Source organism: Protopterus annectens, chromosome 13.part0 (genome assembly GCF_019279795.1).
Source record: "Protopterus annectens isolate FY-2018-M chromosome 13.part0, PAN1.0, whole genome shotgun sequence".
Lineage (NCBI taxonomy): Eukaryota > Metazoa > Chordata > Ceratodontiformes > Protopteridae > Protopterus > Protopterus annectens.
Genome location: NC_056747.1, coordinates 483,303,632 through 483,326,830, shown reverse-complemented (window position 1 = coordinate 483,326,830; position 23,199 = coordinate 483,303,632). Strand labels below are relative to the sequence as shown.

Sequence of the window (23,199 nt, the reverse complement as noted above, 5' to 3'; positions counted from 1 at the left end):
AGGTTGTGGACATAGCTAAAGAATGCTTTGTGGTTGTCTTTGGCCTGGGAGGCCAAACATACCTCAAATTTGGCATTGGTAGACTTTATTTCTCCTCTGAGTTGATTGTTTAGTTTGATGAGAGTGCTTTTATCCTGATGGGCACTGCACCTCCTAATTTTTACCATGATTTATGTCTTCCTGTTATACAGCTGAATGATTTTGTGATTCCACCAGAGTGGCTTGTTTTTTGTGTTAGTTCTGTGCTTCTTCCTGGTGGGTACAACTGCTTCTATGCAACTATTAACATGCTTGTACAGGGTTTCTTTGAACAGTTCTGCATAGGCAGAAATGATCTCAGGGTTTATGGGGGCCTGAGAGTTTGCCAGGTCTCACTTAATAGCAGGAGGTTAGCCTTAGAATAATTCCTGAATATTCCAGGTTTAGCTGGGAGTCCAGGTTTTATTTTTGTTTCAAAGGAGACCATTTTGTGGTCTGCCTTACCAGGGAAGGCATTAGAGTAAGGGGTGTGCAGCAGTCTCCCATATTATTGAAGACCAGTTCCAGTATGGTGCACCCCTGGTTGGTATACTGACTATCTGTTCCAAGGAATTTATGTTTACAAAATCCTGCAATCTCTTTGCAGGTACATTTGGTGTTGCATATGATTCTCGGTTAACAGTGGGGTAATTAATGTCACTCATGGATATGGTACTGGGTTGAATGGTGAGTGTTTCTAATAAGTTTAAATACATGGTATGGGTTTCCTGGGTTATAGAGGGGGACCTATAGCTTGCAAGGAAGTGGTATTGGATTTTACCTATGGTGATTTGAACATGGAGCAATTCAAGTGCATTGTCCTGTTTGACCAGCCTTGAAGTACATTTACTTCTGATGAAAAAAGAGACACCTCAACCTTTAGTCCCTTCCTGTGAAGTAGCTGGCCTATGTGTGTAGAAGGCATTATAACTTTGCGCTGTTGGTGAGCTCTCCACGACTTTAAACCATGCCGTGACCGCTTAGACATCAGCATTCTCTAGGGTAAAGAGACCTTCTAGGGAGTGGAGTTTTATATTTAGATTCCTAGCATTGAGCAATAATAACTTTAGATTTTCTTGGTTTGGATTTGCTATGTTGGAATTTCTTTCAGTTTGGCATTGCCTAAAAAAGGCACTGTGAGGGAAGACAATGTTTTAGCTAATATTCAAAAGCCTAGAGAGGAGAGGTGCACACGATCCCTGGTAAAGCAGCATGCTTTGTTGACCATCTCCTTCCATGTTGACAAATATTGCACCCACTCAGAATGACACCAGAAACTAAGCCAATTATTAAAGTCAATCAACTTTTGTTCATTTCGTGGCATCATCCTTGGAGAAGGTAAAATGCTGCGCTATGCTCATACCAGCCTGAGACACATATTCTGAGAGCTCCTTGAAGTCTCTCTTCATATAGTCTAGGAAGGTATGTCTCAGGTAATATACTCCTACATGGACTATGAGTCAAATTGGTAATTGTGGTCCAATGACCTGAGTGCATGCGTAATGTGATGGATCCTAGCCCTTGATAAGCGAATGACCATAGCTTTCTCCTTACTCAGCCTCGTGAGAGGGACATCAGTGTGTCTCATGATGGAGTCTCCAATGACTAAAATGGTGGATTTTGTGGTGGCTTGCCTTATGAGCTTAGAGGTAGAGGCTCTGGTGGATTTTGTGGTGGCTTGCCTTATGAGCTTAGAGGTAGAGGCTCCATGAGATGTAGCTCTATGTGCTGATGTGGGTGTTGTTTTGAAAGAGCACATTTGGGGATGTTGAGGGTATTTGTTATGTGTACTTCATCTAGGAGTTCTTTGTGGTTTTGGAAGGTTGCATGTAAGTGCCTCAGCATATGTGGGTAGATATGTCTGCATTGAATTGTGCGTGATCGGTGCAGCGCATGTACTACTGACAACCTTATTGACATTAGAATCCACTACACTACACTTAATTCCTGTGAGCTCTAATAATAAAAGTATATATTCTTGAAGTCTTCAAGGAAGTTACTTTAGAGTATTTACACAAAGCATATGCATTTTTTGAATGTTTTTTAAGTGGTTATACTTTTAAATGTTAACTGATTTCACTAATTAATTGATGTTTCACTTAGCACTTTGTTATTTAATGTCTGCTTGTGGGTGTAAATGTTATCTGAGGAAGCGTGGTTGTATCCACGCAAAAGCGCTTATCATCCCACTGTTCTTGAAATAAAAAAGTTTTTATTTTTCTACATGATCTGTGGATTATTTGGATTATTTGGATTTCTCTGAAATATTACGTTTCCATTTGGTACATCGTGGAGAGACCATTTTCTTGTTTTACATCATTTGGACTGTTCCTCAGGTGATTATTGGTCTCCTTAAGTTGCAGTTACCTCTTGGTTTTTTTGAATTTTGTGATTTTTTGTGTGGTAACTGCTCTACACGATGGAGCCTCTTAATGTTGAACTTGATTACCGTCCGGAGTCGAGGGAGACTATGGCTATACCTAATGGACTTCTACACTGTGTTTCTAACCCTTTATTGGCTCTGGAACTTGGTGGTTCCATCAATGATACACCGCTACCCACAGTTGATGAAGATATAGGAGAATTCCATAAAATGGCTAAGGAATTTGAAGACAAGTTATATTTGTTACAAAGGTATGCCTGGCAAAGGCAGCACCTTGAAGCTTCTTTACGCTTCCACATTGTTCCAAGAGGCATGCGTGTATTTTGTATGCCTTCTTACGGAGATAGCCACCCGAATCTCCTAAAAAAGTGGCAGGACCTTAACATAGAATTAGGGTACAACTACATGAGACTATTGATTGAATATTTCTCACCTTTGGAAACAGAACTTCGTATTAAAATAGACTCCATTTATAAAAGCCTAACTGAACGCTTTAAATCTGCCTATTGCAAGAATAAAATACAGGACATTTTCACACATGTGAATTCTTTTAGTGACAAACTCAGACAGATTAAATTTAGGAAACTTCAACGTGACCATAATGATTTTTTAACTGGGCAAGTCTTTGTTTGGCCGAGAGGTAACACAATGCAGGCTCGTCAGCATAATTCTACACCATCGGTATCTCCACCAGATGACGTCACTTGTTTAACTCCGACTACTGTTAATTCTACTATGCCTTCCTCAAATACAACAGGGGCAACATTACCTGCTATATTGAACAATGGCGTTTCCAATCCCAATGGGGTTTCTGATACACCTCCTCCTAATCAGCTGGCATTATTTAATATACCGGATGAAATTCCACTAGGAGCAAGACCGAAGACTGCTAATGATTCTAACCGTTTTTTACCTTATCCGGTAAAACAACAGTTTTACGATAGGGGACGTTCGCACAGCAGAGGGCCGAGGAAACGGAAGTTCTCCGGGGAGAGGTACGGAGAATCAAGGAAACAAAAAATGTGACTGATTTGTTTGTTAACTTGTCTATTTATCCTTTGGATTTATCTGATGTGAGCTTAATTAATAGAGGTTTAAGCTTCATTCCTGCACAATGTAGTAACCTGACAGATACCTTATGTGATTTGCGACTTTTCTGTAGAAATATCTCTCTGAAAATGTTTTTAAAAATTCTGCAGTTACACAAGCTGGTAATTTTACTGAAAGCAATCCGCTCCTTTTAAAATGTAAGAGTAGTTTTTCTCCTACACTACCTTTTAGCGTAGAATGCTTTCAAAAGGCATGTGAAAAAGACTTTTATTCTTTGTTCTCTAGTCATGTCAAGAGAATAGCATTTGTAAATTTAACATCAGATGAATTTAAATCTCTAACTAAACTCAAAAGTTTAACTGACATAACTTTTAAACCTGCAGATAAAGGAGGAGGAATAATTATTCTGAATACATCTGACTATTTTTCTCTTATGTCAGACATGCTTTCAGACTCTGCCACCTACAAAATCATTTCTTTAAATGAAGTAAATAAGATCATTAATAATGTACATGAAGCACTGTATGACCTACTTATGTGCAGACAAATCACTCCTGATCTGTATGAATATTTACATATAGAGTTTCCGGTTATTCCGGTAATAAAAGGTTTACCCAAAATTCATAAAAATGTGGTACCTATACCTCTACGCCCAATAGTATCAGGAAGCAATTGGGTTACTGCCACCATCTCTACACTTATTGAACGACTTCTTAGACCTGTGGTAAATGCTGTTCCTTCTATTTTGAAAGACACATATCAACTGTTGGATAGCTTGAGTGACCTTAATCTTGACACCACAAATAACAATTATTTATTAGTGACTTTAGATGTAAAAAGTTTGTTTACATCTATTCCCAATGACATCGGTTTAGAAGCCATCAGGGAACTGTTAGTTGGTGAAACCTCATTTAATGGAGATAAAATAATTTTAACATGCCAATTATTAGATCTGGTACTTAGTAATAACACATTCATGTTTAATGATAAGACCTATCTACAGACATGGGGGGTAGCCATGGGCACCCCCTGTGCGAATACGTATGCAAACTTAGTGGTCCTAAATTGGGAAAGAAGGTTTATGTTCAAGCATTCTAATTTTAAGAATGTTAAATTCTATAAACGTTTTGTTGATGATGTCCTACTAATATGGGAGGGTACTAAACCAGAATTCAAACAGTTCTTGGAGTTTCTGGAATCTACTTCATCATATTTGAGATTTACAATGGATGCTTCCCAGAATAACATTAATTTTCTCGATGTTTCACTTACAATTACAGAACAGGGAACTGTTATTTCATCTTTATATAGGAAACCTACTTGGGCCAATACTTTACTCAAATATGACAGTATGCATCCCAGACATACTTTCCCAGGCATCATCAAAAGTCAATTCACTAGGATTACTAGGCTATGTCAGACTGACTACTCACTAAAAATGGAAGCAGAAAAGTTAGAAACACTCTTTATAAATAGAGGATATAATAGTGATCTTGTTAAGAAAATTAAACAAAATGTTTTGGGTACCTCAGACACAGATAATTATGCAGCAGGGCCTTATAATCAAGTAACCCAACCAAGGCCTAAGAATATTACTACACTAAATAAAGCTAGGAAACTTTGCTATGTCATTAGATATACGAGTGATGTGAGAAGTTTAGAACAAATAATACGAAAAAACTGGAACATTCTCACCACTGATGAGTCAGTAATACGCCTAGTAGGGAACTATCCTAGTTTTTTATACAAAAACTGTGCAAACCTTAAACAAATTCTCTGTAAGGACCACCCCAAGATAGGTAAATATGCTAATGAGAGAATGGGAACCTTTCCTTGTAAAAAATGTAATAGATGTTCATATATATGTACTACTCAACCTTACATCCATCCCACCTTGAATATTACAGTCTACTCTAGATTTTTTGCTACATGCTCTACAAAGAATTTGGTATATTTGGCTACTTGTGTTAAATGCACTGCATTCTATATAGGCCTCACTAAAAGGAAGTTATCTGATAGAATTTATGATCACCTTTATGAAATAAAAAGATCTTCTGATACCAATGTTTTGGCTTTACATATTAAAGAACACACAGACCATGGTTTTTGTTTTAGAGTTCTAGAGATAATTTCAATGAACTTAAGAGGTGGTGATGTGGGTAATCGTCTTGCAACAGCTGAGTTAAAGTGGATTTTAAGATTCAATGCACATAGTTAGCCTGGCTTGAATACTTCTGTTTCCATAAAACCTATTCTAGAAGGAAGGAAACGTTAATTCAATAGAATTTTATTCACTTTTTATTTACTTATTAATTTTATTTACTTATTAATTTTATTTACTTATTCATTTACTTATACATCTAGATATATTTAATTAGTTTTTTCTGAAATTAGTTATTCCTGAAGTTAGTTATTTCTGAAATTAGTTATTTTTGGAGTCTGATAAACTTCACTTTAAATAAGTAGATAAATAAATAATTAAATAATTAAATAAATAAACATGTAACTTTGTTAATTAAATAAATAAATAAAAAACTATTATTTATATATATTTGATGAATTACACATACATATTTAAAAACACATAGTAACTTCTTCTCATTTTACTTACATACATATGTATATACACCTTTATACACATATTTCTGTATATACATATATATGTATATTTTTATGTTGTTTAGGATCTCGAGATATTCATGCTGTTTAAGAATCTCTTTCTTAGGATTCTTTGTCATAGGTATTGGTTTATTTTATTTTATTTTATTTTATTATCACAATGAATTAAGCCATGGCTAAACTAAGTTAAAAATGTGTTTAGATTGTTTGTTAGTTAGACATTTAATAGTTAGTATAATTGTGTACACATAAATGCCCATACTAGGAAAATTTTTTAGAGATTTTTAATGTTTTTCAAAACATTTTATAATGTCTCATATTAAGTAATGTGAGTGCATATCTAGTAGCCCTTCTTTACCTTATTTAAATAAACATACATATATTTCAATGGGTTTATTTTTAAACGTTATTTCTAAACGTTACTTTTGAACATGGTTTTGGGTGCAGTTCTATATGCGTATTGTACGCACTTCATTTGCATCTGTATGTGCGCACTTCATTTGCATCTGTTCATATAGAGTTGACGGACGCACAGTGTAGAATATACATACATCTCTATTATGTTTAAAGTTTTATATTGAGCTCCACTACACTTAATTCCTGTGAGCTCTAATAATAAAAGTATATATTCTTAAAGTCTTCAAGGAAGTTACTTTAGAGTATTTACACAAAGCGTATACATTTTTTGAATGTTTTTTAAGTGGTTATACTTTTAAATGTTAATTGATTTCACTAATTAATTGATGTTTCACTTAGCACTTTGTTATTTAATGTCTGCTTGTGGGTGTAAATGTTATCTGAGGAAGCGTGGTTGTATCCACGCGAAAGCGCTTATCATCCCACTGTTCTTGAAATAAAAAAGTTTTTATTTTTCTACATGATCTGTGGATTATTTGGATTTCTCTGAAATATTACGTTTCCATTTGGTACATCGTGGAGAGACCATTTTCTTGTTTCACATTTTTTGGAGTCTCCAATGACTAAAATGGTGGATTTTGTGGTGGCTTGCCTTATGAGCTTAGAGGTAGAGGCTCTGGTGGATTTTGTGGTGGCTTGCCTTATGAGCTTAGAGGTAGAGGCTCCATGAGATGTAGCTCTATGTGCTAATGTGGGTGTTGTTTTGAAAGAGCACATTTGGGGATGTTGAGGGTATTTGTTATGTGTACTTCATCTAGGAGTTCTTTGTGGTTTTGGAAGGTTGCATGTAAGTGCCTCAGCATATGTGGGTAGATATGTCTGCATTGAATTGTGCATGATGGGTGCAGCGCATGTACTACTTACAACCTTATTGACATTAGAAGTACTTTTATTTGAGAGCTTTGCCTCCAATGACATTGTGTAAATACATCTCTCACATACCATATCAGTTTGTTTGAGAATTAACTGGTTGTCAGTAAACATGAAGCAATTTCTGCATAGCCTCAGGATGCCCATATCCACCAAGCTGGTAACGGAGACAGTAGGAAAGTTCATATCCATGGCAACAGCTCCTTTTTTATTGGCAGTTGGAGTGAGAATATCAATCACTGTCAGGAGTATCCAATTTAAAACTATGTGGACAGTGCTTGTCGCTGCAAACTAGTTGCCCTGTGTGCAACTAGGTATTGGAGAAATTTAAATTGTGCTTTACAGGAAAAGTGTAACTCAGTCTGTACAGAACACTGCCAAACACTTGAAGGGAAATTAATATGTAGACCCTGAAAAATTAAGAATGAAATATTTAGGCAGATATTCTGAAGTTAGAAACACATCAGGCAGTACTTACTGAAAACAAGGAATTAGCTTGTCAAGAATGATGAAAAGAGGGGAGTCACATGAATAGCTATTGCCTGGCTACTACTAATGCTGGTCTCACCAAATCTTCACTCTGTTGGGATACAATGCTCCTTTCCATCTTCTCTCACCAGAAGCAAAATGTTACCACCAATCCCATGAAGAGAACCAGTCCACAGCCTGTTTGTTGATCCACAGTCTTGTCCCAGATGATGTCAGGGTCTGTAAGCTTGTAGACTTTTTCTGGTAGATGCCTTGAATAGCAACTAGACCAATCAGAAACGTTAAGCACAAACACTCACTCTCCAACCAGAAATCAATGCACTCTGTTCCTTCTCTCACCAGGATCAGAATATAAGTACATATTCCAAGTTCTCATCTATAATGAAGTGATTAGGCTTTCCAGTGATCAGTAGTCTCCATTAAATAATGTCCTTGTACTCCTTCCCTCACCAGAACAAAACCGAAGCACTAATCCCATATTGCCAACTGAGAGGCAAAATGTGGGCTCTCCAATAACTGGTGGTCTTGCAATAAATGTTTAAATGTAAGATGAAAAAATAGTTTATCCTAAACACTGCAATGTGCACTGAGCAGTTAGATATGAAAGTGGGTAACTTAAGTTTTAGCTGTGTAAGTGGAGAGCCACTATTTTTAAAAGAGCAAGACGGATTAAAGGAGTTGGGCACTTTTGTATTCTGGTACTATGGAATACAATGGTATGGCCAATAAACTTAAATAGTTGAATGGGAGTGATTTCACAAAATGATAATTTTACTTACACCAGCCAGTGAAAGGAGAGAGGGAAGGAGATATATGGTCAAAATAACATAACAGACAGGCAACTAGAAAGTGGTTTTTAAGAACACAACAGTAACAGGGTTTGTGGATGGGAAAAGTTCTGTCTTTCTGTCTGACTAACAAGAGACAGAGCTGTGGTCTCTTCTGAAGTTTTAATATGCAATTAAAAGCAGAATACAAGTAAAATTCAGTGTAAAGAAAACAATTCACAGTATACAAAATAAAAAAAGCAATAAAGTAATACAAAATACAAGAAATCAAAAGCAAACTAACCTTTCCCTCACAGCAATCTGTGGCAGAGACTGGGTGAGCTTTTCCAGTAAAGCTTTGAAATGATTTATTTTACCCCTTAAATAGAAGGTTTAGTTCCTAGCTCCACCCCCTCAGTTCACAGATGATTAATCTTAACTGAAATGATCTAACTTATGTGTTTCTCTGTAACTAGCCTGTTCTATTTTCTGTCTGCCTCACAAGAGACAGAGTTGTGATCTTTTTTGAAGTAATCTGCAAACAGAGATGCTGTGCCTATGTATAAATAAGCAAATGGTGAACAAGCAGCACTGGTTTTAGAACTTCTCAGCTCAGGTCAGTGAAGATACACTCTCAGCAGTTTTATATACATCTGAAGTGGTATAAAATGAACAAAATTCATTTTAGTTATGTGCAGAAGAATTCATATCTATGTAAAGTCATAAACGGTATCTAGGGCATTTTCAGCAGGTGGCTGTGAGTGTCAGCCTGCACTGATTTCTTGACATTTTCTATGAGAACTTGAGCTTAGCTGAGCACTGCTGGCCTGCATTTAAGCCAAACTATTTTAAAGTTCCTTGTATTCACTGTAAGGATTACCCTTATATAGTCACTATGTTTGGATTTTTATAAAGCTGGAACTGGGGGAATACAGGAAAGCTGGAGAAGGACTAGAAAAGACCAGGGAAGCATAAAGCAACCCACTAAGAGGATTGTACTGAAGGTGGTGGGAGAGTAGGTGCATTATGCATTTGAGAGGATAGAACCCCCCTTTTTTTAAATATTTTAAGACAGAAGGTAGTATACATCAGTCACAATATAATGGCCAGAGTATATGGGTATGGACAAAGTTTGGCTGCCAGTGATGTGTGTTAAGAAAGTGTGTAATATGTTTTTCCCAATCATTTGATGGTTTTACAGTTTATTTGTGATTGTTAAATTTTGTGAAGTCTAGTAGTTTTGTGCCTGATTACTGGTTGAGGCACAGTCCTCTAAGTCACTGGAAGAGTAAGTTATGTCAGTGGGTAGAAATGTATTGCCCATTATAACCAAGGTTATAATCATATCAAGGAAGTAGCCATGTTCGAGGATACATGGAGGGTCGCAGAGCTGTAAGTATTACAATATTTTAACATAGGTGCACAGTACCCCATCTCCACAATTTGTTTTTGGTATCCTACTTTAAAAGGTTTGACTTATGAAAATGAATATGCCACCTCAATAATTCAGACTGAGTGGGAAGAGTTGTAAGCAGGCATTTGTGGAATATGAGATGGAAACACCTGTCATTCTGAGGGCAGACACCACAATTCCATCAAAAGAAAGGATACCTCTAGACAGCTTAGTATTTTCTTAGCCTGCAGCTGTTAATGAGCACCTACTTTCAGGTTACTCTTGTATGTGGATTATAGCTTATCAAAAAACAGTTGTCAAACTGAAATACAGACCATAATGGCTAATAAAAAAATTAAACTAAAAGATGAAATTTTCTCAGTCTACACATTTTTTTATCTAAAATGTAACAAAACACACTCTTTGAATAATTATCAAACCAGGAAATCATTTTATTATTGTCTAGCATTTTCATCTTCTCATTTCATTGAGACTTCTTCAGAAGTGAAAACTATACAATGACACATTAAAAGTTATTTACAAGAAGACACAGAAATTTAAAAAAAAGTTGATATACAAAATAAAAATAAATACAATTATATGCATAAAATGAATTCTGTATAGCAATGAATATTCCTTAAAAAGTAAACTGTAATCAGTAAACTGTACGGAGTATGCAGACTATTGTCTAGCAGATGCTGACAAAAATTCTCTCTCATATATCACACTTTTATTATACTCAACATAGATGTGGTCATTCAAATCAAGATGCTGTACAACATTTAAAAGCTACTGACATTTCAGCATTTAATATTTCAAATGTGTGTCATAGCAGCCAATTCTAGGCTTCAATTTAAATGTAATTAAAACAATAAACATTTTTTGGATCCAGTACAACTCACATTGTGTTTATACATATCATTATTTAAATTCTTAAACATACATGCATATACATGTTCTTACATGTAATTACTTTATTTGGAAAATGGTTTGCAAATATAACATTTGTTGCATCCTAAACATTTTTCTACATAAAGCATGCATGTAGTGCTAGAATTCTAATTCTCATTAGAAAAAAGAAGTCATGTCTTACCATAACGTTCCACCTGTGTTGTTCATCTTCTTTCATTCATCACTGATGGGTTTGGTTCTGAGCCCTCGGAACCGAGTCGGCCTTTTTACTAAGCTCGCACCAGCCAAAAAGCTCTCGAGCTAAGTCTCTACCCAGAATGCCCTTCTCCCTGCTACCTCAGATCGAGTTTGCTAGAGAAAAGGAAGTGAAGCCGAGGCCAATTCTGTGCAACTCTCCTAGGGCACCACTTAGACCCAAAGCATCTACCAGTAGCCTTTGGAGGGGGAAGGAGGCTGGGAAGTGATGAATGAAAGAAGATGAGCAACACAGATGGAACGTTATGTTAAGACATAACTTCTTTATCTGATGTTGTTAATCTTCTTTCCATTCATCATTGATAGGACAGAATCCAAAGCTACCTTGAGGTCCATGGGCAGCCCTTATGGAAGAACATTCCTGATTACCATTAAGCCAAAGGCAGCTCTCCCTCTGGAGCCCAGGTCCAATTTATAATGATTGATAAAGGTATGAGGCTTAGCCCAAGTAGCTGCTGCACAAATGTCATCCATGGAAGTCCTGGAATGGAAAGCTACAGACGTTAGCATAGATCTAGTGGAGTGAGCTTTAACTTTTGGCACAGGTTCATTACTGAGGGAATAGATGAAGTGTATGCAGTCCCTTAGCCATTTTGATAAAGTAACCTTGGAAACAGCCTCTCCCACTCTGGGCCCAGAACAGGAGATGAAAAGCTGTTCAGATTTACAGATAGGTTTGGTCCCGTCTAGATAAAATCTCAATTGTCTATGTACGTCTAAAGAGTGAAGGCAGTACTCTCCTCTATTGGCAAAATTCAGAAAGAACACTGATAGGCTAATGGTCTGGTTTATGGAGAATTTAGGAAAAAAAACTTTTGGGAGAAAGGATGTATTCATCCGAAGTGATACTCTGTCTTTATAAAAGACCAGATACAAAATGCCTGCAGATGTGATGGTGACCAAGAACAAGGATTTCCAAGACAAAAACTTTAGGTTACACTTTGCAGCAGGTTCAAAAGGTTTTTGAGTCAAAGATTGCAGAACTAGAGTGACGTTCCATGGTTCCACGGGCTATCTGACAGGAGGCCTGATATGAGAAGTCCCCTTGAGGAAAGTCTTGCAAATGCATAGAGAGATAAGAGGGGTGCCATTTATGCCATTGTGGAAATTGGAAATTACTGCTAGATGTACTCGTATGGTAGAGGCAGAGGCTCCATTATCAAAAAACTTAGCCAAGTATTGAACACTGCAGTGACTTGAGCCGAATACAGGTCTAGCATGTTATCCTTGGACCAGATGGTGAATCTTTTCCATTTATCCTGGTATAGTCTTCTGGTGGATGCTTTATGAGAGTCCAGAATGATGTGTCAAACAGACGAGGAGAGTTTGGCTTGCCTGGCTACTAGTGGAGGTGAAGAAACCAAGCTGTCAGCTTGAGACTGGACAGATTTGGGTGATTTAACCCTTGGGGTGAATAATCAGATCTAGTAGATGGTCCAGAATCCACGGCAGGTATACTATATGAAGCCAAAGGAAGGGAAACCAAACTTGTTGAGGCCAAAATGGGGCTATGAGGAACACCTTGCATCTCAACCAAAGAACTTTCTTTAGAAATTGTGGGTTCAGAGGGATGGGAGGATAAGTGTAAAGAAGTCCTGTGGGCCAATCATGGATCAGAGTGTCCCTCGGTGACTCCCCTTCAGGGAAAGCAGGATGAAATTACTGCTGCACTTGGTGTTTGATGGGGAGGCAAAAAGATTGCAGCAGGGCTGGCCCCAGTGGCTGAAGATTGCTGATGCCACCTCGGGGTTGAGGGACCACTCATGAGGCATAAGGATGCATCTGCTCAGCTTGTCCGCAATCACGTTGGAGCTCCCCGGGATATGTGTTGCTATTAGAAAGCGGTTGGAAGCTATCGCCCACTGCCAAATTCTCATGGCAATTCTACATCTGGCCTCATCCACCAAAGCAGGTCCTGTTTACAGGAGTTGGTTATTCAAATCTGGTAACTGAGGGGGCTGACAGTTTGGGAACCATTGACACAGAAGGAGCCATTGCAGAATCCGCATGTGTAGCTTTGCTAGAGGCACTATTAGGATTGACACTGCCATAGAACATATGGCCTGATGAACTTCCCTTGCAGAGTGTAAGAGTATCATCCGAAGTTGAAGCCTTAATCAATGTAGTCTGTGAATTGGGAGTGATACCAGACAGGACTGAGTACGGAACACTGCTCCAATGAACTCTATTTGTTGTGTAGGGACAAGGTTTGATTTCTCCCAATGTATCATTCTTCCCAATAATTTTGCCAGAGAGAGAGTATAATGTAGTGTTGTTACCAGAAGATGCTCGGTGGGGGCGGTAAGGATCCAGTCGTCTAGATATGGTAACACCCCGAATCCTTTTAGTCTCAAGTGAGCTGTTACCACTGCCATGCATTTCATGAACACTCTGGTGGCTGTAGAGAGACTGAACGCAGGGGATGGAATTGATGATAACTGTCTCCTAGCCAGAAGCGAAGCAGACTCCTGGAGTGTTTGTCCATCTTGATGTGGTAATATGCATCCTGAAGATCTATACAGCACATCCAATCACCTTCTCTTAAAAAGGGGAGAATGGGCTGAACCATGACCATCCGGAATTTGGTTTGGGGTGACAGACTTGTTTAATCTGCTGAGATCCAAAATGGGTCTCCAGTCCCCTGTCTTTTTTGGCACCAAAAAGAATTTCGAGTAAAATTCGGATCCGCGCTGGTCTGGTGGGACTGGTTGGATGACTCTTTTTTGAGACAGTTTTATAATCTCTGAAGCTGCTTCTTCCCTTTGACCGGGTAAAACATCGGGAAGATTTCTTGGGAAATTTAGCTGACAACAAAGGGGAATGGTGAACCTCTGGTGATAATGCTCTGCACCCAATGATCGGTGGTGATGGATCGCCAGGCAACTTGGTGCAGAGAGAAATGACCCCCAACTACTTCCAGAGGGAAGCAATTGGGCTGCTCCTCAGGAGCACTGATAAGGCTGTCCAGAGAAGGAATCCCTGGAGCCCTGATTATGAGGACCCCCTCTGCATCTATAGGGGCATCTCCTGGAATTATTACCCCCTCTGCCTCTGGGAGTATCATCAACACATGCGGCATGGAAGGGAGCCTGAGATTTCTTATGCCACATCTTTCCACTGCTCTGATTCCTGGAGAAGTTACGTTGAGGGTTGGAAAACTGTAGACCTATGGCAGACAGGGTTTTTCCATCTTGCTCACACCTGGCTAGCGTGTCCTTCACTTTGAAGCCAAAAAGGAATGAAGCTTCAATGGGACCACTCAGAAAGGAAGACTTGAAGGGGTCTGTGAGGTCACAAATGTGAACCCATGCATGACAATGCCTGAACCCGCTGCTCTAGCCGCCCCTTCAGTTGCATGTGTCAGCAACATCATGGACGAGATGGATATTGATTCCAGGGTGGTGAGCTGCAAGGCCACTTTGTCCCTGATTTCATCAGACAACTGTCCTGTGAGCATCCTAAAGAGTTCAGAGATCAAGTCCCTCTGAAGCCTTGTAAAATGTGCCAAATAATTCAGGGACTGTATGGCAAAGGTCCCTGATGCAAAAACACGCTTCCCAAGTCTGTCCACTGCCCGGGACTCCCTGTTGGGTGGGTGGACAGCAGACCTTTCCTCAGCCAAGTCCTTTTTCATGGCCGCTGCCACCACCATAGCATCAACTGGTAACCCTTTGGACCAATGTGGGATCTCCTCGGGAGGGGAAAGAATTTTGTCTGGTCTCTGAAGGATCGCCTGAGTAGAATCAGGGTTCTTCCAAGTGTGCTGCACAATGAGCTGGATGAGCTCATCGGCAGCCAGGGTCACCCAAGAGGTAGAAGGCCGGGTGCAAAAAGCCTGCAGGAACACAGACTCCTCAGGTGAAGGATTGGAGGGCTTTCAGTCACCTCTCTGCTTTAACATTTCAAGGATGTCTCCAAAGGAGACATCATCAGGAGATAACTATGGGAAACCTTCACCATCATCATAATCCATGTCTTCAGTTAAGGACTCCTTGGGTGAGTCCATGTGCTTCCTCTAGCACATCTTATTTTGAGGGGCAGTCCTCAGTGAAGGTCTCTGAGGAGGACTCGGAAGAGCAGGTACCCTGAACAGGGGTGTCCTGCAGCTACTCTATCCAGTGACCTAGGGGGGTGGTCTGTGACAGCTGTAGCTCAGGGGGTGAAAACTGGGGTTCCGACATTGAAGGAGTGCTGCCAGAAACAAGAGCCCTCTCCATCACGTGGAAGGCAGACCCGCCCGAAGAGGGATGGAAGCCCGAACTGAGAAAGACAACCTCGGGACCAGGGTCACACCCCGCTCTGATGAACTCGCCCCCATTGATGGAGCCTCAAGCAGGATCGGCGCAGATGTGGCTATCGGCACCAAGGATGGAACCGAGGAGAGAGGTGGCTCCATATCCCGGGACAATGTGCCCACCCCCCCAATCCTCAGATTGTGGAAGGACCGGTTCAATGGGAACCAAAGACCAAAGGGACAAACTCAGAGCCGGCGTGAGATGCACCATAGATGCCGAGGTGATGGGTTCCAAGAAAGATGTCAGAGCAGAAGGCTTCAGAACTGAGGTGGTCGAAGAAGGAGTGTAAGATGGAGTCTGTGGATAAGGCAACCCAAGTTCTGCAGGTGGATGGGTCTTAGAAAGTGAGGGGATCCCCGTGGCTAACAACAGTTGTTCTACAAGATGCACCATGTTGTGGTCAGAAAGGCTCCTGGTGGATCTAGTGGATAATCTGGACAGGGAGTCAGGATGTTCGATGAAGCGGCTATACACTTGGCTCAAAAATGGAACTATGGAGGGGGAGTATTGGGTCTGTGGTGCAAGGCCTGCTGGCACTGAAGTCTCTAGTTTTGAGACCAGAAGTAAAGGGGTCAAATACAGTGAGGTCTGTACAACTCTTGGTGCTGAAGTGGCACTCGAGCTGAAACAGTCAGTTCCAAAATGGAAACTAATGACATAGTTGAAGGTGTGCCCTGAGCCGAAGTGGCCAAGTTAAAATAGGCGTACTAAAGTCTATGATCGGTGCCAGAGGCAGGAGGGGTGATGAAACAGGTGTCTGTACTGATGGTTTTGAGATGATCAGAGCCGAAGAAGATGGAGCCAAGGGGGCTGATTTATGCTGCAAAGATAACTTTGGGACATTTGATTTCCCAGACTTGCTTTGATCACCCAATGGTAAGGAAGGAACAGAGTGGGATCTCTTTTTGATCTTAGAATGAGGGGTTGACAGCTCCATTGCAGAAATGGCCTCTGAGAAGAGAGACTTGAGTAACCCTTTCAGAATGAGTTTATTTTTGTACTCATTGAGAGTGTGTTGACTGAAACTCTGACAAATGTCACATGAAAATCACTGTTAGGTAACTTGCCCTTACATGAAGTACATTGCTTAAAACCTGAAGTACCCTTCTTATCCGACATCTTGATAGAGAAAAAACACCCCAGGCCAAAGGTACAATCCAACTATAATCAAAGTCAACTCTGTTCAAAAAAGTCACAAATATAACAATACACTGGTATGACAGAGAAAGAAAAGGAAACACCTGAATAAAAGACAGCAAATAGGTAAAACAATATCAATGATGGTATTGTAGAAATGCCACAAGGGTAAGGGAGGAAGGCCATACAAACAATGGTACATGAAAGCGTACCAACGGTAACTACAGGTAGAGAGGAAAAGCCAAGGTCAGACAGAAGAAAAGACACTAGAAAAACTAATCGCTTAATAAAATATCTTTCAAACAAATATCAAAAAAGTTTCACTTAGCTGAGAGCTTGGCTGAAACGCGGTTTTACTGCTACATGGCAAATGAGATCTGAGGTAACAGGGAGAAGGGCATTCTGGGTAGAGACTTAGCTCGAGAGTTTTATGGCTGGCACGAGCTTGGTAAAAAGGCCGACTCGGCTCCGAGGGCTAGGAACCAAACCCATCAGTGATTAATGGAAAGAGGATTAACAACATCAGATTAGATGGTTAAGATATACTGTAAAAACACATTAATATATCTACAATAGGAGCATATAGCAGATTTGTAGGACCCCTCTCATTTATTTATACATAACAAAGGGATACCTTCGACCCTCTATTTTAATACAAGGCTTTTTCCTTGGACTTTCACAAACTAGTGCATTAAACTCTTATCTGACTTTCAAAAGGTAGTGCAAGTACTTTCTTTTATTTATCTTTATTGTAATGCAATCCTATACTATTTTTCTCTGTTACCTGGTTAGAGTCTACACTGATACTGATAGTTTTTATTCCGCAGGCTTATTTCTGCTGTCACTTTGTTAGCTCCAGCTGCTGCTGCCCACTCTGTTTTCCCTTGGTGTGCTCAGGCTCACTCCGCTCCTCTACCCTACCCCCATTCCCAACCACCCCAGGATTGATTTTCTTTATTCCTAGACAGGCTCCTCTGCTTCTCCCTATCCTCTAATCAGCACTCCACCTACAGTTTTCAATTGCACTTCATTATCTCATCAAACAATGTGTCCACACTCATCACCATTGCTCCTCCCAATCTCCCTTGCTTTCCTTACCCTTCTGCACTTAATACCCATCCACACAATACACCATAGTTTAAAATCTTTACCTATCACCTCAACCATAATTCCACCTAAATTCATCTATCGCCTAATTCACCCAAGGCTTATTGCATTAAGCAACCACTCTGCTACCATATTTAAACTAGTAACTGAAGCAAATACTAAACTTAGCCTGACCAATATATACAAACATCCTATACTTAAAAGAAACTAATAACCACAAACCTACCTCTCAATAAAGCAAAAACTTCCCCTATGCAGGGGCAGCCACCCCAACCCCGGACCAACATTAAATCCCACAACTCAAAAAAAACCACTTAATCTCTCACCTTAGCAACCATTAACCTACAAAGTATCAGGAATAAAATTACAGACTTCCATGCCTGAATTTCACACAGTAGGCCAGATATAATAGCAACCACAGAAACCTGGATTAAACAATATATAAAAAACTCAGAATTTCTACCAACTGGCTACTCCTGCTTAAGATACAACAGACCCCATAAAAATGGTGGATGTGTTGTATTAATTTATCCAAGTCATTTCACATCAGTACCATATACCAACCCCACCACACAATTCATATCTGCCAAAACTATTGTTGTTTTCTTACAACTGAATACCAGCAAAAAGCTCTGCATCCTTGGAATCTATATCCCACCCGGCAATAATATACCCCTCTTACAACAAATCCTTGCCTGGACTTCAATAATCTTTACCAGTGAGACAATTATCCTTGGCAATGTCAACATAGATTGGACAGAAGTCACAAAAAAATCAAACCTCAATAAATATAAATCTATTCAATTATACCCAGTTTATTAATGAAGTAACTACACCCAACAAAACAACAACTAGTGGTTCCATCATAGACTGGATACTAGTCTCTCATCCAAAGTAAATTCAGCAGGGGCTTCACCTCAAACCATAAGTGATCACCTCCCAGCATACATAATACATAAATCCACCCTAGCTCCCAGCCAAGACCTGTACAAACAAAAAATATCTTCAGTTTCAACCAAACAACTCTAAATGACACCCTGGCACAAGTAAACTTGAGCATTCTCAAAGTCCTCCCACTAGATGAAGCTGTTGAATTCTTTAATTCAACCGTCATAGATATCCTAAACAATGGCAAAAATAAGGCAAAAAATTATTATAAACAGCAATGCTACCTGGCTTACTCATCCAACAAAACAGCTGATGTCTAAAAGAGACAAATGGTGGAAGCTTTGGCAAACATGAAAAGAACCCCAATACCTCCTACCATTCAAGCAACTTTGTAATCAAGCAAAATGTGCAGTATTATTTATTTATTTTATTTATTGCAGTTTGATTACCGGGGAGGTCCACTGGGCTTGGGGCCCATTTTCAGTGGAGGCCCGGGGAGAAAAGCTCCAACAGGAAACAGCAGTTTAAAAGTTAAAACAATTACATAAAATTACATAAAACACTACAAAAAATTACATAAACATTCAGAGACAGTGCTTTGGAAATAACAGCTAGCTACAGAGAATAAATCACAGCAATTTCAAATGTTACGGAGGAAAGTACTGGCTAATGGAATATAAGATTAGGAGATTGCTATTTAGTTAACTGAGGTGAGAATTTAGTAGAGGTAAAGGAAGGTAAAAGGGGTTAGCCTGGAGAGAGGTGGGAAGATAGTGTGGGAGGAATGGGCTGCAGAGAGCAATTGCATTTCTTGTTTTGATAGAGGTAAGAATGGAGATGGTTTTTGAAGTTATTAAGGTTGGTACAGGATCTTAGAGTTGAGGGCAGGGCATTCCATTTTTTCGCTATAGTAAAGGATAAGAGTAGCTGACCTGCGGGGCGCTTTGGTTTTTGAACGGTGATTAGGTTTTGGTGAGAAGATCTAAGTGGTCTAGGGGGGGTATGAGGTTGCAGAATGTTAGAGAGAGCAGGGCAGTTGGTGGGGTGGAACAGTAATTTGTGGGCTATTATGATTTGGAGAAAGTCAAGGTGGTTGGGGAGTTCAAGCCAGTTTAGGGAGTGGAGGGAGGTGTAGTGATGCGAGGAGGATTTGGCATTGGTGGCAAATCTGGAGATTTTGTTGTAGCATTGTTCCAGTTTGGAGGTAAGTGAGGAAGATAAGTTTGTGAGGAGGGGAGCACCATACAGAAGGGAGGGAAGGAGGAAGGAAGAGGCAAGGGTAAGTCTGGTGCAAGGAGAGAGGAAGTGGTTGTTTCTGTACAGTAGGCCAAGTTTTATGTGTGTTGTTTTGATGTTTAGCTGGATATGGTTATGAAATTTTAGTTGGTCATCAATAGTAATGCCGAGAAGCTTGGTAGAGGGTACAATTTCAATGTTGGAGTTGTTATGGCTGGAAATTTGAAATGAGTCCTTATCCAGAGAGGAAGATTTGGATGGAGAGAAGAGGAGGATCTTTGTTTTGTTGGCATTTAGGGCGAGATGATTTTGGTGCATCCAGTTTTCAGTGGTAGAGAAGGCACTCTGTGTTAGGGCTTTGAGTTCAGTTAGATTGGGGGTACAACAGATTAAAGTGGAATCGTTGCCGTATTGCACAATTTTGGTGTTAGGGATGGCTTTGTGGAGGTCGTTAATAAAGATGTTAAATAGTAGTGGGCCGAGTATGGAGCCTTGGGGTACTCCTGTAGGGGTAGGAAGGAAGGAAGAGGTAGCTTGGCCCCATTTCACAGCTTGGGACCTGTTTGAAAGGTAGCTGAGGAACCAAGAAAGAGATTTCTGACAGAGGTTGAGATTAGAGAGGTGGTTTAGAAGGTGTGAATGAGAGATGGTGTCAAAGGCTTTGGATAAATCTAGAAGAACAGAGGAGACTATGTTACCATAATCACGTGCTGAGTTGATAGAATGCAGAAAAGAAAGAAGGGCGGTGGTAGTACTGTGTCCAGGGCGGAAGCCGTGTTGGGTAGGAGAGAGTAGTTGGTGTTTGGTAAGGAATGGCAAGAACTGTAGGTGTATACATTTTTCAAGTATTTTGAAGATAGGGGAGAGGATAGCTATGGGGCAGAAGTTGGAGACATTGTAATTTTTTCCACCTTTGTGGAGAGGCAGAATGAAGGCAGAGCACCATAGTTTGGGTATGTAGGATTCGAGTAGAGACCTATTAATAAGGATAGAGACAGGTATGGCAATAGTGTCAGAAGATATTTTTAGGAAGGAGAATGGAATGTTGTCAGGGGCATTGGAACAAGGCTTTAGTTTGCGGAGAAGTTTCTTTATTATGTCGGTGGATACCGGTTTGAGTTCAAAAGAGGGGGCAGGAGATAAGTGAAGTGAAGATTGAGCAGAGATGGGGGAAGGGTTGTTGTTGGTGAAAGTTTTGGTAAAGTTCTGCGATAGAGGAGGTGAAAAATGAATTGAAAAGGGAGGCTATTTCAAGGTCAGATTTGCTGGTGTCGGGGGAGGGGTTGTTTTGTGTACCTGGTTTAAGGAGGAAATTTAGTTCCAGAATAGTTTGGGATTTCTTACATGGTTTTCTTGTAGTTTGGAATAGTAAGACTTTTTATCTTTAATGACTTGTTTTTTGACTAGGTTTCTCAACTGCTTATATTTAAGGAAGGTTTCTGGTTGTTTGAGTTTCACGTGGGCTTTTCAAGTTTTATCTCTTTGTCGCATTAGCTTTTTTTGTGTCATTTGTGAGTCAGGGGGTGTGATTTGTTTTGACTCATTTTGTTCTAATAGGAGCTTGCGTGTTAAGGACAGTTATGAATGTAGAATTGAAGAAATCAACGGCTTCATCTAATGGTAGTGTTTTTAGGGGGTTCCAGTTGATTAGTTTTAGAGAGTCAATGAAAGAAGTGGGGTTGAAGTTAGATAGGTTACATGTTTGAATGTAGTGGTGAGAGTGAGGGGTGGAGGGAGTTGCTCGAATAGCGAAAGGAGGGAAATGGTCTCCTAATGGGTCCAGAGTAATGCCTGATTTTACAACTTTGTTAGGATAAGATACTAGGATCCAGTCAATTATAGAGCCAGGGGGATTTGTTTTGTTGGGTCGAGTAATAGAGTTAGTAAGTTGGGTGAATTTGAATAGGTTGATGGCTATTGTGGGACTGGAGTTATTTATTTTTCCCCAGTCAATATTTACATCACCCAAAATGAAGGTTTCTAGCTTAATATTGGAGGAAGTCCAAGAGAGGATGTCTTCCAGAGTATTAGTATTGTTACCAGGGGGGATATATAGGCAAATGATGCAGATACTTTCATGGTGGTTTATTTTTAGTAAGCCAATTACAATTTCAGTGTTGTTGAAAGAAGGGATGGGGTTAGTGTAAGGAGTAATGGACAGGAGATTGGAGTAAATTAGAGCGACGCCACCACCTCTTTTATTTGGTCGGTCAGATCGGAGGCAATGAAATCCTGGAGGTAGGAATTCAGAGTCATTAATGTGGGGTTTTAGCCATGTTTCAGAGATAGCAGCTATGTCAGGAGAATTGTGATTGAGCCAGGCATGGAAGAGGGTTAATTTATTTTTTAAGCTTTGGGCGTTAATAGTGAGAAATTTGAGGTTTTTGTTAGAGGGTTTGTTGTTGGAGTGGGGGAGATTAGTAGGAGAAGAGTTAGGGCCAGGGTTGGGGTGAATATCGCCAGATAAATTAATGTAAGAGGGATGGAGGATATGTTTTTTAGATTTGAATTTTGATGGAAGAGAGTAGTAAGGATTAGGTTTAAGTTTGAAGTTAATATATGAGGTTGGGAAATGTTTTACTTTTAAGAGAAGGATAGGGTAGGAGTGAAATAAAGAAGCTGAGATGTTATGGTAGTGGGATGCAAGGAGGTGTTGTGGAGTGAATGGGGAAGAGTGTAAATGGGAATCAGTGTAGGTGGAGATTTGATATAGGTATAATAGAAGGAAAGGGAAGAAAGAGAGGAGAATGACTTTGGAAGGAAGGGAGGGCATGGTAGTTGGAGTGTGGCTGGAGGTGATGGAGAAAGAAGGTGAAGAGGTAATAGGAGTCTGAGGGAGTGGTCAAGAGAGGAAAGAGGAGGAGGAAGGGGCGGGTTAAGGTGTGGGGCGGGTTAAGGGAAAAAACATGCACAGGGGCGGGTAAGTAGTAAGAGACAAAAAAAATTCTGTCTAACCAAAAAAGTCATAAACAAAACCCTAAGAAATCCTGGAATACAATCTCAACCCTGCTTAACCCAGGATCCAACAACAACCCCTGTCCTGACCCAGACAATTCCCACACACAAACTGTCACAATATTCAACTAACATTTTATAGACTCCATTGCTAAACTTAAAGGAAACTTCCCTCAAATAAATATCACAGCACACTCACCAAATATGAACTCCACACCAAACTTCACCTTCTCCCCATCCCTACCTTAACTATCTTGAAACTACTACTCAAACTCCAACTATGTACTAATGCACCTGATAACTTACCCCCAACATGCCTACATATGTCAGAAAAGTCAACCTACTGTTCACATGCATTGCAGTTATTTCATTTTTTGATACAGACACATTTACAATGAGACAAAAGGG

At 39.9% G+C, this 23,199-nt stretch overlaps 1 protein-coding gene across 1 annotated transcript in view; it reads right to left on the bottom strand.

The window, feature by feature from the left end:
• The window catches only part of TMEM132E (transmembrane protein 132E), a 1,376,533-nt gene that overhangs the window by 91,523 nt on the left and 1,261,811 nt on the right, over positions 1 to 23,199 (bottom strand). The window lies entirely within an intron of this gene.